Source organism: Ictidomys tridecemlineatus, chromosome 13 (assembly GCF_052094955.1).
Source record: "Ictidomys tridecemlineatus isolate mIctTri1 chromosome 13, mIctTri1.hap1, whole genome shotgun sequence".
NCBI lineage: Eukaryota > Metazoa > Chordata > Mammalia > Rodentia > Sciuridae > Ictidomys > Ictidomys tridecemlineatus.
Genome location: NC_135489.1, coordinates 42,945,743 through 42,960,994, shown reverse-complemented (window position 1 = coordinate 42,960,994; position 15,252 = coordinate 42,945,743). Strand labels below are relative to the sequence as shown.

Sequence of the window (15,252 nt, the reverse complement as noted above, 5' to 3'; positions counted from 1 at the left end):
AATTCTTAGCGCAGTATTTAGCGCCAAAATAAAATTGCCATGAATATTTCTATTACTACTTCTATTAAACCCATAAATAATACTAATTATTGTTGTTGTAGTAGTAGCTGTAGTAGTAATACCACTTTATCCCAGTGACATAATGAATTTCAAGGTTGCTTAGTTTTCCATTATGATCCACACTGCAATTTGTACGTCATTACATACGCACTAATCAATTTGCTCTTCTGCTTCACAAACAAAAACAGAAATAAAATCAGTCCTCCACGGTGTGACCTTATGCTCTATGGTCATCAAGCTCCCCTTTAATCTCCAGAGAATTTTGGAATGTTGGCTTTCCATAACTTTCTTTAAATGAAAACTGCCCTCCCCTCCGCGCCCCCCACCCTCCCACTCTGCTTCCCATACACTTTCTCAGGTGGATGAAACTTCATTTCCTGAAACCACTTCTCTCTCAGGCCAGTAAACTTAGTTCCTTGACCATCTCGCCTTTAACAGAAGAGTTCTCACTTCACATAACTATGGCCATCAACAGGGCCTGTCTCACCCTCACCATCTCCCCGTCCGCCATCAACATCAACCCACTGTTACTTCCCATTCTTCGGTTCTTTGACCCCTTCAACAGTTACCTGAGCTCTTAGCAGCCAGCACAGCTGGTTCTTCTTTCTTTGGCTAGTTAGAAAGTCACCTCCATGGAGAAGCTGTCTCTACCCATCCTGGCTAAATATGTTCCCCAACATTCTTTCCTGCAGCACCCTGCTGATTTTCCTTATAGCTCTAATTGCAATGAGAAATGACTTCACTTTAGGTACTTCTATGGTGTCTTTTTTCACCCCACTCCACCTCCATCACACTAGAACATAACTTCAGAGATCGTATCTTCCTCATTCTCAGGGTGCTTAGCACACACAGTGCTTGGCGCGTAGAAGATGATCAATAAATAATTGTGGAAAGTACAAATGTGGTTATTATTTAATGGTGGGATTCCAAATGATTGTTTTATGACCTTGTTGGGGAAAAAAAAAACCACAGCATTTATCAAAAGTCAAGGTTAACTTAGATAAATAGTTGACCACTTCTTGTTAAGGAACTGAAAAAATCTGTGTTCAAACAATCTTTGGCAGAAAAGAAAACAAATAAAATACACACATGCGTAGCTGCGTGTGTTAAAGTAGGTGTGGAGGCATGTAGCCTTACCTGCCTGCCAAATCAGATTGGTTCAAAGTCACTCAATGCTGCCGTGGAGTCTCTGGAGGGTTTGTTAGTGTTCTGGATTCCCAGGCCTTACTGGGATCATACTAAATCAGAATCTCTAAGGGTGAGGCTCCTGGATTTAATTTTAAAAAGCTATCCAGGTGTTCCATAGGCTTCTGGGGAACACACAATTAGAAAATAACAAAGGGAATTTAAAAAAATAAAAGATATGATCTGGAGAGTTCCTCTTCTATCCAGGGGAGAAAAACAAAATGGTAGACTTGAATATACTAGTAAGAAGAGAGAGAAATTGAATATAAGGTAGAAATTTCATATCCACTCTCACCTAGACCAGATGAAACACCTTCTCTGCTTATCCCCTTCCCTTTGCTAGAATTCCATGCTCATCAGGGAGCTTTCTCAGGACTAGTTCAACCAGGGATGAGTCCATCACTCATTGCAAGTCAAACTTTATTCTCATTTTAGTTTATTCAGCTTTGTTCAATTTTCTCGACTCTGACTGTATTGAGATATAGGAAAAGAGTTAATTGTCTAAAGTGGTAGCTCCAGCACCCAAAAAACCCTCATGGGTGACCACCAGACCTTCTTCCAGAATCCCTCCTGTTACCATCACTCAGCTTATAAAACCTATTACCAGGATCTGTTGGTCCCTCCCCTTATCACCCCTTCCATTTCCTTCCAATCCCAGTAAGGGATGAGGATCACTAAGATCAAAACTAATGGCGTGTTAGCCTTGAGGCTTATATCACAACCCTAATGAGAATAACAACAGTAAGAAAAAGAGTAAAATCTGACACCTCCATTTTCCGGAGGGTACTTCATTCTGATTACCCTGGAAGAAAACATGCATCTAGCCACCAGAGGCTCTTCCTGAGCTCTTTTCTATTTCTGAAATGGTCCCATCACTTTCTGGACACCCACTCACAAAATCCTGAGAGTTGCTTTCATAATCAGAAAGTAAATTGGCTAGTCTATATTTCATAATGCCTCTATCTTTTAAAATTCATCACCTCTTAATGGGATATTCTTTAGCTCTAATTAGTCTTCCTGCAAATTATGATGAAATCAGTCTTCCCCAAACACTTCGTTTTTCATCCTTTAACATTTTGGACTGGATCCACTAGATATAAACTGAAGTCCTGATTTCTTAGCTGACATTTTCAGCCTGGTGCTACTGAGCCCCTTTCTTTGTGTTCTTGCATCTCTTTCAACACAGATTCTGTGCCCCACTTCATTCCAACCTTGGCCTCCCCTCATCCATCACCTACTTCTTTCTTGGGATTTTCAAAATCTTCTAGGTCAATCCCACCTTCTTCATGAAACCACCCAGACCTCCACTGAGGGACTCGACTCTCTTCTAAAAGACTTTTGCAATTAGTCTGTACCATGTATGCAGAAAATTAATTTCATTCCAGCTTACAGTTGTTATTTGATTTCTTTACTTGTAAGCTATGGCTTTCGTTTTCCAAAAATACTTCTAAAAGAGTGGATGTTGCAAAGTTAGTTGCAAGATATATAACCTCAGAAAACATTCAAATATGTCAAGCGTAAAAACTTGTGGAATAATCATTAACTCTGGAATGTATTTGAAAACTTCATTCATGTTAATTTTTTTTCAAGGTCTCTGCATCAAGTATATCTCCTCTGTGAATTCTTCTCTGATCTACAACATTGAAATGAATGGTTCACATTTTCTCCTGCCAAACTTTGGGAGCCTGGTAAATGTCAAGTTTCTGCTGGATGTCAGGGCTTGCTTGGTGGGCAAGACTAGTGTGGTTCTTGTCCACATGGAGCTAATGTTCTCACAGGGAAATGTATACTCAGCAAATAGTTACTTAATTAATATGTGACCATAGGTTCTAGCACTCTGCTATCAGGAGCCAGAACAGCAGAAATGGCTGGTGGGAGTGCTAACTGAATTTGTGGGCTTTGAAGGCACTGCCTAGGGAGTACTGTAGTAATTACATTGTCTGCCATTTACTGAGTACCCGCTATGTGCCTGACCCACAACACACACTGCGTGTACTGCCATGATCATCTTTCACTCCTGTTTTACAGATGATAAATGGAGTCTCAAAAACACTACATAATTTCTTTAAGGCATTCATCTAAAGAAAATGTGACAATTCATGAGCCCAATTTTTTTCTTGGCTGAAAGACTTTTCCTGTTTTTATTTTACCATGCAGAGACCTAGGGCAGGACATGGAGGGCCCCTCTACCAGGAGAAGGGTGTAGGAGAAAGGGAATGGGACTATAAAAGCTATTGCTCTATAAATAAATGTGTTCCTTCTTTAAGGAAGTTGAGTTCTTTAAGGAAGCCAGGACTTTATTTTTCCCTGTACAAGAAAGTCAGGCATCTCCATGACTCCTGCTCTATGGAACATGGGGTAGGAGGAAGCATGGGTCATACTGAGACCTTAGATGTCCTTTTGTAAGATTGGAAGCACATGACTTGGTCTAGACCCAACCTTGAGTTGCAGGAACACATTTGGATTTCTAGTTACCATGAGAAGGTCCTCTGTCTATGAATGGAAGGCCATGGCACCTGGCACATGATTGCAGGCAGAACTCTTGGGCTTCCTGGGACTCAAGTTACTTTATCTGAAAAGTGAGGCTAAATGTAGTAACTACATCCCAGGTGGTGAGGATTACTTGCGTTAATAGAAACAAAAGCCTTATAAAAATGTTTGGCACATAAGTGATGGCATCACAGCCATCTCTCAGAAATGATTAATTTGCTTTCCAATGCTTGCTTTTATAGACGGAAGCGTGGCGCTTGTGGTAAATATCTATGTTGTCACCAACGTGCCTTTCATGCTGACTACACATTTGTGCCGTTGATGCCATTTCTGAGAGTGTCCTAGACATTGTACAAAATGTCTTTCGGGATGGAGGGGATCTTGACGAACAAGGAACAAATTTGATGATGATAATATTAGTGATTCGAGGGTGATGTCCCCTTTCATCTCATTTAACATTTAGCTTCTTTAATTTTATTATATTGCTTTTAAAAATGTTATCTTCTGTGATTCTTCTTGAATTTAGATATGAGTGTGGTTACATTTCTCCGCGCCATCATGGTCTCTAGCTGTTGATGAATGACGGCCATGGGTGGGATGCGGGAAAGTCAGTCCTTTCTGCGGATACAAGGCATGCTTGGTCCCACTGGGCACAGCTACTCCTGTCACATCTTGATTCTGAGGCTTCCAGAAGTTGATTGTATAATTGAAAGAGGGGGAAGTCTGCGGCCTCATTTCCAACAGACATTGGGGTGAGTATGGCGTCCCCATATCCGGGGCCCTCTGACGCACCTTGCTGTGCATCCTCACCCCACCCACTCCTACCTTCAGTTATTTATTAAGAAATTGTTTCCTGAACCTTATGGTGTGCCAGGCCCTGGGCTGTGGGTTGGAGATCTAACTAGCCAGGAATACTAGGTCCCTGATTTCACTGGGTGACCTCATGGTCAGGAGGGGAAGGAGATACAGATAAGAAGACCCCAGATTACCATACTCATGGCAGGGGATATGACCTTTTATTTCCCCCCTCTAGAATGTTCTTCACTTTATTTGCCCAGTTAAAATTGTGGGTCATGTCACGAGCTGAGTTAATGACTACATCCACCCAAAGAGGAGATTCAGATTTTACAGATGAGGGACCTGGAGTTCAGAGAGTTTAAGCAACCTGCTCAAGATAACACAGCTATTGCTGGAGCAGAACCTCAAACCTCTGCCATAGTCATGTCTGGCTTGTGTTCAACTCATCAAATGTCAAACAGTGTATGCCTTGTTTAATGTCCATTAAATGAACCGATGTAAGGAAAACATCAGACATATGACTATTCTAGATTTTCGAGTCGGGGAGGAACTGGTTTGTGCACCTGTTCTGTCATTTTCTATCTGCATAAACTTGCTTAACCTATTTTGTTTTTTTGAAACTGCAATTTCCTTGTCCATACAACGGAGATAATAAACAACTGTAATCCAGTAGTTGGATTACAGGAAATGCATGCAGAGATTGCTTAACACAAAACATGTTCTTTATAAATGCTAGTTTTTTTTTTTTATCGGTTCAGTCAATGAATATTTACTTATTGAGCCACTTCTATGTGACAAGCATTTTCAAGGTAAATATTAGTTTTTCCCCCTCTGTTTTTTCTCCATCTCTCCTTCCTCTTCCTTCTCTCTCGAAACACTTAGCAAAGTTAAGACTATAGTATAGATGTTCAGTGGCAATGTAGAGAGGCAGGAGAGAAGAATGAAGACAACAGAGAACTGGGAACAAAAAAAGACTGAAGTGAAGATAAAGGCAAAGAAAGAAAAGAGAAGAAAAGAAAAGAGGGAGAGAATGGGTATAATAGACACTTGGAGCTCAACGGTCAAGGGAGACTCTGGTGAATCTTAATCCTCTCCAAGCTACAATCTTCAAAACCTTAAAACTACTTAAGCACGCTACAATTGTTTCTCTGGTGAGGTCCTTCAAATCCCCTTGGAAGCAAGGATTGGAATTATGACTTTAGTTGCCAGTTCTGTTAATTTTGGATTTAAATCCTCCCTATCTCAGCCCCTCCCCCCCATGAAGCCAAAGGCATTTAAAATATGTGCACAGGGGATGTAGCCCGATGGGATCAGCAAGGGGGAGTGTCCATTGAGGATAGTGCTGCTCTTTGGCTTGGCAAGACTATACAAAGTGAAATAAGACATCATCTTAATGTCTGCAAGCACATAAGGCTTCTTTCCATGGGGTTCAATGTGCTCTTATAGATTTATCATTCTATCTTCCAAGTTTTGTGGGAAAAAAATGAGGCTCTTCTTTTGTTTTTAAATTTATAGATAAGTGAAGTTAGGCTTGTATAACTTGTCAGGTTTACTCTGCACTGCCAACAAAGAAGGGTAGAATATAATTGAGCTCTTTAGTTCCTACCCAGTAGACTTTATTTAGTAGGACACAAGGTTGAAACTAAGAAACATGAAAAATACTCAAAAATTTTGATCCTCACTATTTTAGCACCTCGTTTTTGTCTGTGCATGTCAAATGTGGATGGGAATAGCCCAATCTAGTCAATGATCCTAGGCATGATAAGAGAATAAGTAGATATTTGACTGTGAAGATTTTAATATTTCACTGACAATCGTAGATATCTAACAGATTTGGGATATGGCTCTTTAATATCTCCAGGTGTTTAGTTTTCTAAAATCGGCCGGCAGTGGTCAGTCAACCTCTCCTTCCTTTGCATTTCAGATGAAAGCTGACCACAGCATGTGTATCTTGCAGGATTCTTCAGGGGAATTGCAAAGAGGGCACCCTGGTTCCAACACCCTGCTCTGGAGAGTGCAGTTGCCAGGTGAAATTCTTGTTCTTGTTTTGATGGGGAGGAAGGAACCAGTTGCTCTGAGTTGCAAAATACCTGAGTGTGAAGTTCTCTCTCTCTCTCTCTTTTTTTTTTTTTTTTTTTTTTTTGGTGAAAGGGGTGTTATGGGCACAGATTAGGAATCCAAAGTTTTTCACAAGCCACATAGATGAGTCCATGAGATGACCCTGGAATTGAGGGTTACCTTGGGTACTCCAGGCCCGGGGGGTTGGGGGGTTTTAGAACAGAGCCTTTGTGTTTCCCTAGAAGCTGAGCTTTAGGAGTTGAGTGGAAGCGGTTAATTTGGAGTTGATTCTAGAAAACATTGGTGAGAGTGTGGGGTGAGGTAGGGAAGGAAAGGCAGAAGATACAGGGTGAATTGTCCAGCTAGTAAGCCCAATGGGATCGGGACCTCGGTTCTACCGAGGAACTCTCAGAACCAACACAGAACACTTGCTCAGGAGTTGTTCCACCGAATCCCACTAGCCTTCTTCACAGATTTCTGGGAGGAGAGGTTGGCAGCTCCAGCCTGCTCCTCCACGGGAAGACAGAGGGCAGTCACTCAGGCAGGGCTGTAGGAGTGGGTAGTCAGCTGGACATCTGGCCAGACACAAGGAAACATTAAGAGATGAAGGAGACTGGGTAGGCAGAGCCAGTGAGGTTACAGAGAGCCAATTAATATCCATCATTCTCTGCCTTCTAATTTTTAAAGGGGGAATTCTAATACATTGTCATGGAAGTGACGGCATGGGCTGGGGTCCAGGATCCCAAACACTCTCACTATAATAAGAGACCTCCATTCTGTCCTCCCATACTGGCTCTCCCTTGGAAGATATTGGTGGAGCTATGGGTGTTAGCATGAACTTCATTGCAATTTTTGGTGTGCACTTGAATCTATAGACACAAAATAAGGCTGAGAGAACGAACACCTTACAACTATTGAGGAATCCTAGTCCTACTGAGCTGACCTAGACTACAGAGATTTGTAAGAATCTCTTGCTGACAGAAGGCAGTCCTAAGACGGACCACCGACTTTGGACAGGAGGCCTCTCTGGACCTCATTTACCAAGAGTGATGCTGAAAATCTCACCTTTCTGATGCTCTGGTGGTGAGAAAAGATAAGACATTATCTTTCTGGGAGTTAATTAGCTATATGCAGTTATAAAATCCATAGTACAGTGACTGACATATTATGTCTGACTGCAATGGGTTTCTCCCATTGTCAATGCGGTCTCTCTTTGTGACTTTCTTCTCCAATTTCCCCTCAGCACTGGGTTTACCCTCCAGCATGCTGCTTTTCAACTTCAGATTGAAATGTCCGTGGCAACAGACTCTGTGCATGTAAGCAGTGTTGGGGTGGGTATTGGACCTACGGGTGGCTTATCCATAGGCCATTTGGCAGCCAAGGGGGAAATCTGCAGCAGGACAGTGACTGGGTGGGTGGAGAGTAACTGGCCAAATGAATTAGCATATTAGACCCCCTTTGGGATCTCATCTAGCAAATAAGGAGAAGCTTGACCATTATTGGGAGACAGAGAGACAGAGAGGCCTGATTTATTTCTAGGAGCCATCATAGAATTAAAATGGGAGAGGTCCAAGAGAACATTCTAATTAAGATGCTGAAGATATTGGAGGAGCTGGGTGTTAGCATAAGCCAGAAAGCAATCCTAGGAAGCAGCACATATCCAGGGTCCCCACACATTGCCTTCCAGTCTAAAGCTACTTGAGCCTTGGGGGCAGCAATGCCAAGTGTGAGAGTGGCAGGACATTGCAGGAATACATTCCATTGGTCTTATTTGGGTTAAGCCTCTCCTAGCCTCAGATCAGATTCTCCTGTGTCAGCACCTTTGAGTGACACACGCCCCTCTGGCTTATGTCACTTGCATATCTGACAACTCAGCTTTACTCATATCAGCCTCTCCAACCTTCAGGAGAGAGCAGGAGGCTCACACTTTGGTGTCATCATTGGTCCCCTGGGTCCTGAGCCAGGAGGAGAGGTTGCTTGTGACAGCGGATCCTGACATGGGGACCCGAAGGTCATGTGGAGTTTCTTTTCAGGATTTCAGTCTCAGGAAGAATTCAAGGGAGGAATCGAAGACGTAAACAAACTGCAAAACAGGCAGAGAGGAGGGGAACAGTTTGTCCTGCTGATGTGACTAGAGCTCTGTTTGAACAGTTTTGTCTAATTCACCGAAGGGATGCTTGGAAGGGCTTCCCTGTGTATGCATTTGAATAAAACTTGTCAGTTTTATTTCAAGACAATTATTTCATTAATTCTAAAGTTTTGATGCTTTTGAGCATTTCCCCCAATTGATTTTCTCTCGTGGAGATAATAGTACTTGATTCAAGGTATCAATGAAATGGCCACCAGAAACATCCACTTCATTGATCATGGTCTCTTCTTCTTTCTTTGCAGAAGTGGGTATGAGTGGCACTGATCCTGATCTCTTGGCCTAGAGCGGAGAGCCTTCAGAGAGCACACAATTTCACTTCCTAGGGCTGATCCAGAATGAGCTCCTTGGGGACCTGGGGGATCCCAGGCAAGTGTCTGCCACCTGCAGCTCAGCCTGAGTAAGTGCAGCCCTGCAGCTAGCAGAGGGGAGGGAGCTGGAGGCACGCTAACCTTTTCCACTACTTCCTTTAGACAGAGTCCAGTCCCAGAAGGCAGCAGACACCTGGGGGATGTCTTCTCCCCCCACCCACTGCCCACTAGTCCAAAGCTACTTGAGCAATGCCAATGGCTTTGCCAACTCTTGGAGCAGCAGCATCCTGGCAGGGGTTGCTGCTGAATTCCAATTACTATTCTCTTTTATACTGAGATACTGATAGCTAGGAGGGTGCCCGATTTATTTCTAGAGAATCATGTATCATAAAACAAGCAAAAAATTTCCAAAGGTTTGCAGGCACTGTATGATCATCCTCTTTCTTCGATTCTGTAATCTGCTCCTTGGAAGGAGCAAACACATTTTGACATTAACTGCTTAGAAAAGACTATTGCAACTTATCAACTTCATCTACTTCCCATGCAAGGAAAGTGGATCATCCATAGCAGGGGGAAAGGATTCTTAGGCACCCTACATTCTTAGGCTTGGGCCTCCAATAAATGTAGGCCACTGTAACTGGCTTATAGTCAGTACTGTAATAAGATGAAGGTATATGATTCTGAGTATCATTCATCTGTAAAAGCCAAAGAAAAGACTGGTGCTTTGGGATCAGTTGGCCGGGCCGGTGGGAAGACCCTTTGGCCTCACCTATCATAACCCGTACATTGAGATGCCCAGGTCTGGAGCATGCGCCTTCCTGTGTGAGAGGGAGGAATCTAGACCAATTGGCAGGAAAAGTCCTTGTGTCAGTCTCCAACTCTGCCAGGGCTCCACTCTCCCTTAGGTATAGAAAAGCTCCTAAGCCAAGGCTGTAAGGAGGGGGTTGTGTTGCGACAGTGAGCTCTGGCTGATGATCCAAGAGTGTTTCAAGTGTGCCCGATGCTGCACTAACATAAGTGATTGGAGTCCTCACTCCAGCTCCACCAGTGGTTAGAGTCACAACTTGCTCACTGGAAATTGCTGCAGCTGAGATTAAAATCCAGGCTTGTCTGGCTCTAAGACCATCAGTTTCTCACTAAATGACACACACTGGCCTCTCAGAGTCACCCCATCTATAAGTGTATGAGTCTTTCCTTGTGCACGCCATCCTTCACACTGAGCTACCCTGAGATGGCCAACTGTGCCCGAGTCAAGTCTAGTTAGTGTGGAGAGTAGCTATCGCCCAACTTTTAGCTGCTTCTCTTCTCCAGTTTGAATACATGATCTTGGGTACCAAGAATGGAAACTCTCCTGTGCTCTGCTGAGTTCTTGCTCCTGAAAATTTTGGTGTCAGCTAGCCCAGCCTATTTGTAGGGTCTGTCCTCATATAGCATAAACCACACAGAGGTGCCAGCCTTGGAACAAAGCTTCTTATCTTTGTGGCATCTTTATCTCCTTTTCTGCCTCCAAATTAGCTCTAGAAACATGCATACCCAGATACGGTGGTTACGGAGTGAGGTGTCTTCACTCCATCCATGTTAGCCTTTTCAAGAAAATTCATTTTGCATCTGGACATTTCAGTGGCAGCATCTTCTCATTCCCTGTTCATATCAGCAGGCCTGTCTTCTTTGGAAACCTAGTTAACAAACTCATAGCTAACAAACTCTAGGTTCTATATTCTAGGCAGTAACTTAGGTCGATGTCCAGATAGATGGAAGCAAGATATCTCCATACACTGCACTTTGGTTAGTTTCTCTGGGGCTTTGTTACTCTTTGGGTGGTTGTTGCCAAGGTCCCTGGTTTCATTCTCCTCCACTAATCAAGCCCTCCTACCCTCAGTGGGGGACTTATCTCTTTAGTATCTTTTTCAAGGTATTTTCAGCTCCTTACCCTGCATTATTCCAAAATGAGGAGGACAACTTTTGGAATCCCCAGGTGCACAGACCAATTTGTAAAAGAAGCCCTGCGAGCCAAGGCTGGTGGTGAGACATGCATCCACCCCCATGTCAACAGTGAGACATGCATTCACCCCCTAGGAACCCAACAGCTTGTGAAATGGGACAGAGAGAGCTCTGAAGATCAGACTCGGTTGATTTTTACTTGCAGCCATCCATTGATTCTGAGACAGGACTTTTTCTCTCAAATGAATCTCAACTGGGCTCAGATACCTGGATGAATAACTTGGGAGTTGTTGAACCAACCTTTCATTTAAAGATAGAGATAGTGATACCTACCTAGTAAGGTTGTAGGAAAAAAAAAAAAGAAATACACATCTAATGCTTGATATGTAGTGTCTACTCATTAAACACAGCTTTTCACTACAAATTATTTATTCCTTGAAAGTGTATCCCCTTTCTACAGTAACCCTGGGGGCCTTGAGCTGATCCTTGGCTGAGCCTACTCAGTCCTGTTCTCTATTCAGACACCAAACTCTATTCCTTCCACTTCAAAAGTTCATTACCACTCTGGATATTTTACTTAGACATGTTTCCTTCCCATGCCCAGACTATTGCTGCAGCTGGAAGAATTAATGAAGCAACATAGTCATTGAAGGAGTTTTTATTGAGTACCTAGCATGGGCACTGTTTTTCTGGTGTCGAGGCTGGAGGGTGAAGGATGCTGACATGGATCCTGTTCTTGCTGTGCTGATGTTTATGTGGGTGAAGATGGATCATAAAGGGATAAATGAGTGAACAAGGAAAAGATAGATGGTATGAAGTAGTAAAGCAGAGTGATGATCGAGTGTGTCAGGGGGAGAGTAGGGAAAGCCGCCCTTAATAGATGTCCAGGGAAGATGTCTGTGGAGGAGCCACGGGAGCTGAGAGATGAAAGACAAGAACGAGTGAATGAAGCATGTCAGGCATGGGCAGTGCATGCCTGTGGGCTCTCGCAAGGGAATGGGCCTGGCTAGGTGGAAGGGCAGAGGGCAGCTCAGTGTGGTCGTCACACAAGTGAGATCCACCCAGTGAGATGAGACGAAATCAAAGAGGAGGGCAGGACCAATGTAGAGCAGATCATGGTAAGGACTTTGGATTTTCCCCGAGGTATGATATAAGCCGATGGACGTTTTCCATGGGGATCACGTGATTCAATTTACATTTTATGAAGCTCACTTGGCTGGTCAAGTGGAAAATGGACTTGTGATGGAAAGAGTGGAAGAAAGAGGAAGTCAGAGTTGCTGGAAGAGGGATTGGTGATGGGTACCAACGGGGATGGAGAGAAAGGGAAAATACAGGCTATTGTGCTGAGAAAAACTCCACACTCATTTACCTGAGACCTTTTTCCAGGCTACCATGTTATATTTCTTTCTGACTCTGAATATGTGATTTTCAAAGCCCTCGTGAACTCTTCCCTGACCACTGTATTCTTCATTGATTACTCCAAAATCTCTCATTATCTCTGTGGTATAATCACTAAGCTAGCAGGTAATAACACACTCTCTGCTATTCTGTGCAGTGTGTCAGGTGTGTTCAACTTGTCTGTCAAGACAGAAAGCTCCTTTAGAGCTATGCTGGTACTTTTCCCCATACCTTCTGTAGCACATCCGTGGCTCGACACACAGGGCTTGTGCTGAAATTAGTTATTGATTGATGGACAGCATACATCACTAGCATTTGTCTCTTTGGTATTTCTCTTGTATGAAGAAGGGTGATTATCTGTCAATATTCATTGCATCATTGAACCAATATGCAATGTATTAATCATGATTTGAGATAAGCAGATGAGCCTTTATTGTCATCTCTTTCTATTTTGCTGGGGTAATTTCACTTGCTTTGGAGTTTATGAGGCCATAAGTGGCTCCCATCTGTTGATGAACATATTTCTAAGAGTCATTTAGTCTCAAGTATGGAATACTTGAGGGGAAGTTAAATTGTAACTTTTATATTAAGTGTCATCTAAGTAACAGGATAGAAATTGGAAGCATGTGTTCAGTTTGGGTCTTTCATTTTCAAAGCTTTAGGTCAGGCAAATAATTAATTTCATTTGTTTACAAAGTAGATTATGCCTAATAAAAACTGTTTTGTTTATGGTCACATTTTAGTTAATCCATTGCCTTAGAAAATGGGAGAAATCTGATTGGCCAATCATTCAACATAGTAAATTACATTATTTCACATCCACAGAACATGGTCCTAATTGAATTATTCAGTAATCATCTGATGAGAATATTCCCTTTTCACTACATTTTGAGCAAGACATAATAGTGACGAAACAGTGAAGAATCTTGTTTATTGCATCTTTGTTTGATGATTGACCACAGAATGTAACAGAGCACTTCTGTGGATAATGACTTTTTCCACATTAAGACATGGTAGCTTTCATTGGGTAATTCCTGATACTCTGAATTTTCACTTTTTGTCTGTGTTTCTTGTCCTTCCCAGAAATCTGCTTTCTGATAAGTACTACTTTGCAAAATAAAGGTCAAATAGAATTGGTCTCACTTTACACATAATAAAAGGGACAATTGTGGTCACTTTCTCTTCCTGGCTAGAGGTAGAAAACTCTTGGGCATTTCTTTTTACTCTTGACATTCTCATGCGTGCCAAGGAACATTTCCTGAGTAAAATACAGAGACAATACCTACAAACATCAGGGCAGTTTGTGGAAGGGATCCTCCCGAGGGCTCCAGACCACATGAATAATGGAGAATTTCCAGAACTGGACTGGTATTAATGATCACTACTTCTTAAAACAACTTTTTTTTTTTATATCAACAAACAACCTTACGTAGGAAAGATGGTGGAATGAGACGGACATCATTACCCTAGGTCCATGTATGATTACACGAGTGGTGTGACCCTCCTTCTTGTACAACCAGAGAAGTGAAAAATTGTGCTCTATTTGTGTACAATGAATCGAAGAACATTCTGCTGTTGTGTATAACTGATTAGAACAAATTAAAAATAAGAAAGAAAGAAAGAAAGAAAGGGAGAAAGAAAGAAAGAAAGAAAGAAAGAAAGAAAGGATGAATGAAAGAAAAGCAAGCAACTTTTTTCCAAAATCATGACAACTCAAGTATCTCTTCCACACAATTCCAAAAGAGATCAGGTTTTCACTTGATGGAAGTGAGAAGGCCTCATTCAGTTCCTTATCACAAGAAGAAAGAAAAACATGGGTAAAATAGTTCAAAGGAAGAAACAATACAATGTTTTAGAATATAAACCCAAACATGAAAACACACTGGCTCTGTGGCTCATTCGAACACAGCTCTGACTCAAGAAGCGAGTGGCTTTGACATGGAGATGGTGGTTGAGTTAGGAAATGCTGAAGGAGCTCTCTGTTCATGGTGTTCCTGGCAGGAAGACTCAGCTACTGAGGTTTGTTGCTGTGTATTAATAGAATAACCCCTGATGATGGCACTGATTATTTTGCTAATACATTAAGTGCAAAAATTTTCACTACCCAGCTTATCTTCAGGGACTGATACTAGCAAGTTAACAAGGATTAGAATAATGCAAACAACAGGAGGAAAAAGAAAAGAACCATTGACCAGAAAATTGTTCATGGGCCAGATTCCTCTGGTCTTTAGTATAATAGTGTCGTAAGTGTTGTGAGTCATTTTCATTAGATGGAAAATTAACCATTTTTTATTGTTTTAAATAAGCGCTACATTTTCAGTATAGCATTTCAGTACCCCATATTTTCTCATATAAGTACATATACAATGACACTATCACTGCTAACAATAGAGAACTTCTAGGAGATTTTTCAGAAGTAAAATGATTTTCTGGAATATATATGTATAAAAGAGAAACTTTTATCGTAGATGAGGATAAAGGGTTTCTGCTTCAATTCTTACTTCACATCCATGATATTTTGTTTGGGCTTCACTGAGAAAAATTGCCAGTGGGCAACAGATTATCCCAATGTGTATTTTCCCCCTAGTTTTTAATCTCTTTTCAGGTGACAAATAGTTTTCTCTTAGACCAGATTCACTTGATTTTTTTTATTACTTATTTAATTAAAAAGTAATTTAATGCTCAACAGGGACCCCGAAGGGAATATACTCATCTTGATTGCTAAAAAAAAAAAAAAAAAAAAAAAAGAAAAGCCACTTTGAAAAAAATACATACTACAGCTTAAGTATCTATATTCCAAGGAGTCATAACCAACTGCTTCAGTACGGGTGTCAAAACTGGGGTGCTAATGAGGGTGGTGTAAGT

General features: G+C 41.8%; 1 protein-coding gene and 1 long non-coding RNA gene across 7 annotated transcripts in view; one reads left to right on the top strand and one right to left on the bottom strand.

Moving 5' to 3' along the window:
• The window catches only part of Chst9 (carbohydrate sulfotransferase 9), a 244,400-nt gene that overhangs the window by 9,582 nt on the left and 219,566 nt on the right, over positions 1 to 15,252 (bottom strand). The gene's annotated exons all lie outside the window — the stretch shown is intronic.
• The window catches only part of LOC120886197 (uncharacterized), a 47,528-nt gene continuing 33,291 nt past the window's right edge, over positions 1,016 to 15,252 (top strand). Inside the window, exons 1-5 of one of the 2 annotated variants that reach the window (XR_013429617.1) lie at positions 1,016 to 2,933; positions 4,262 to 4,487; positions 6,491 to 6,560; positions 7,835 to 7,907; positions 8,983 to 9,137. This is a non-coding gene — a long non-coding RNA (uncharacterized LOC120886197). Of the gene's footprint in view, positions 2,934 to 4,261; positions 4,488 to 6,457; positions 6,561 to 7,834; positions 7,908 to 8,982; positions 9,138 to 15,252 lie in introns of both variants that reach the window. The other variant, XR_013429616.1, reaches the window with a different exon arrangement.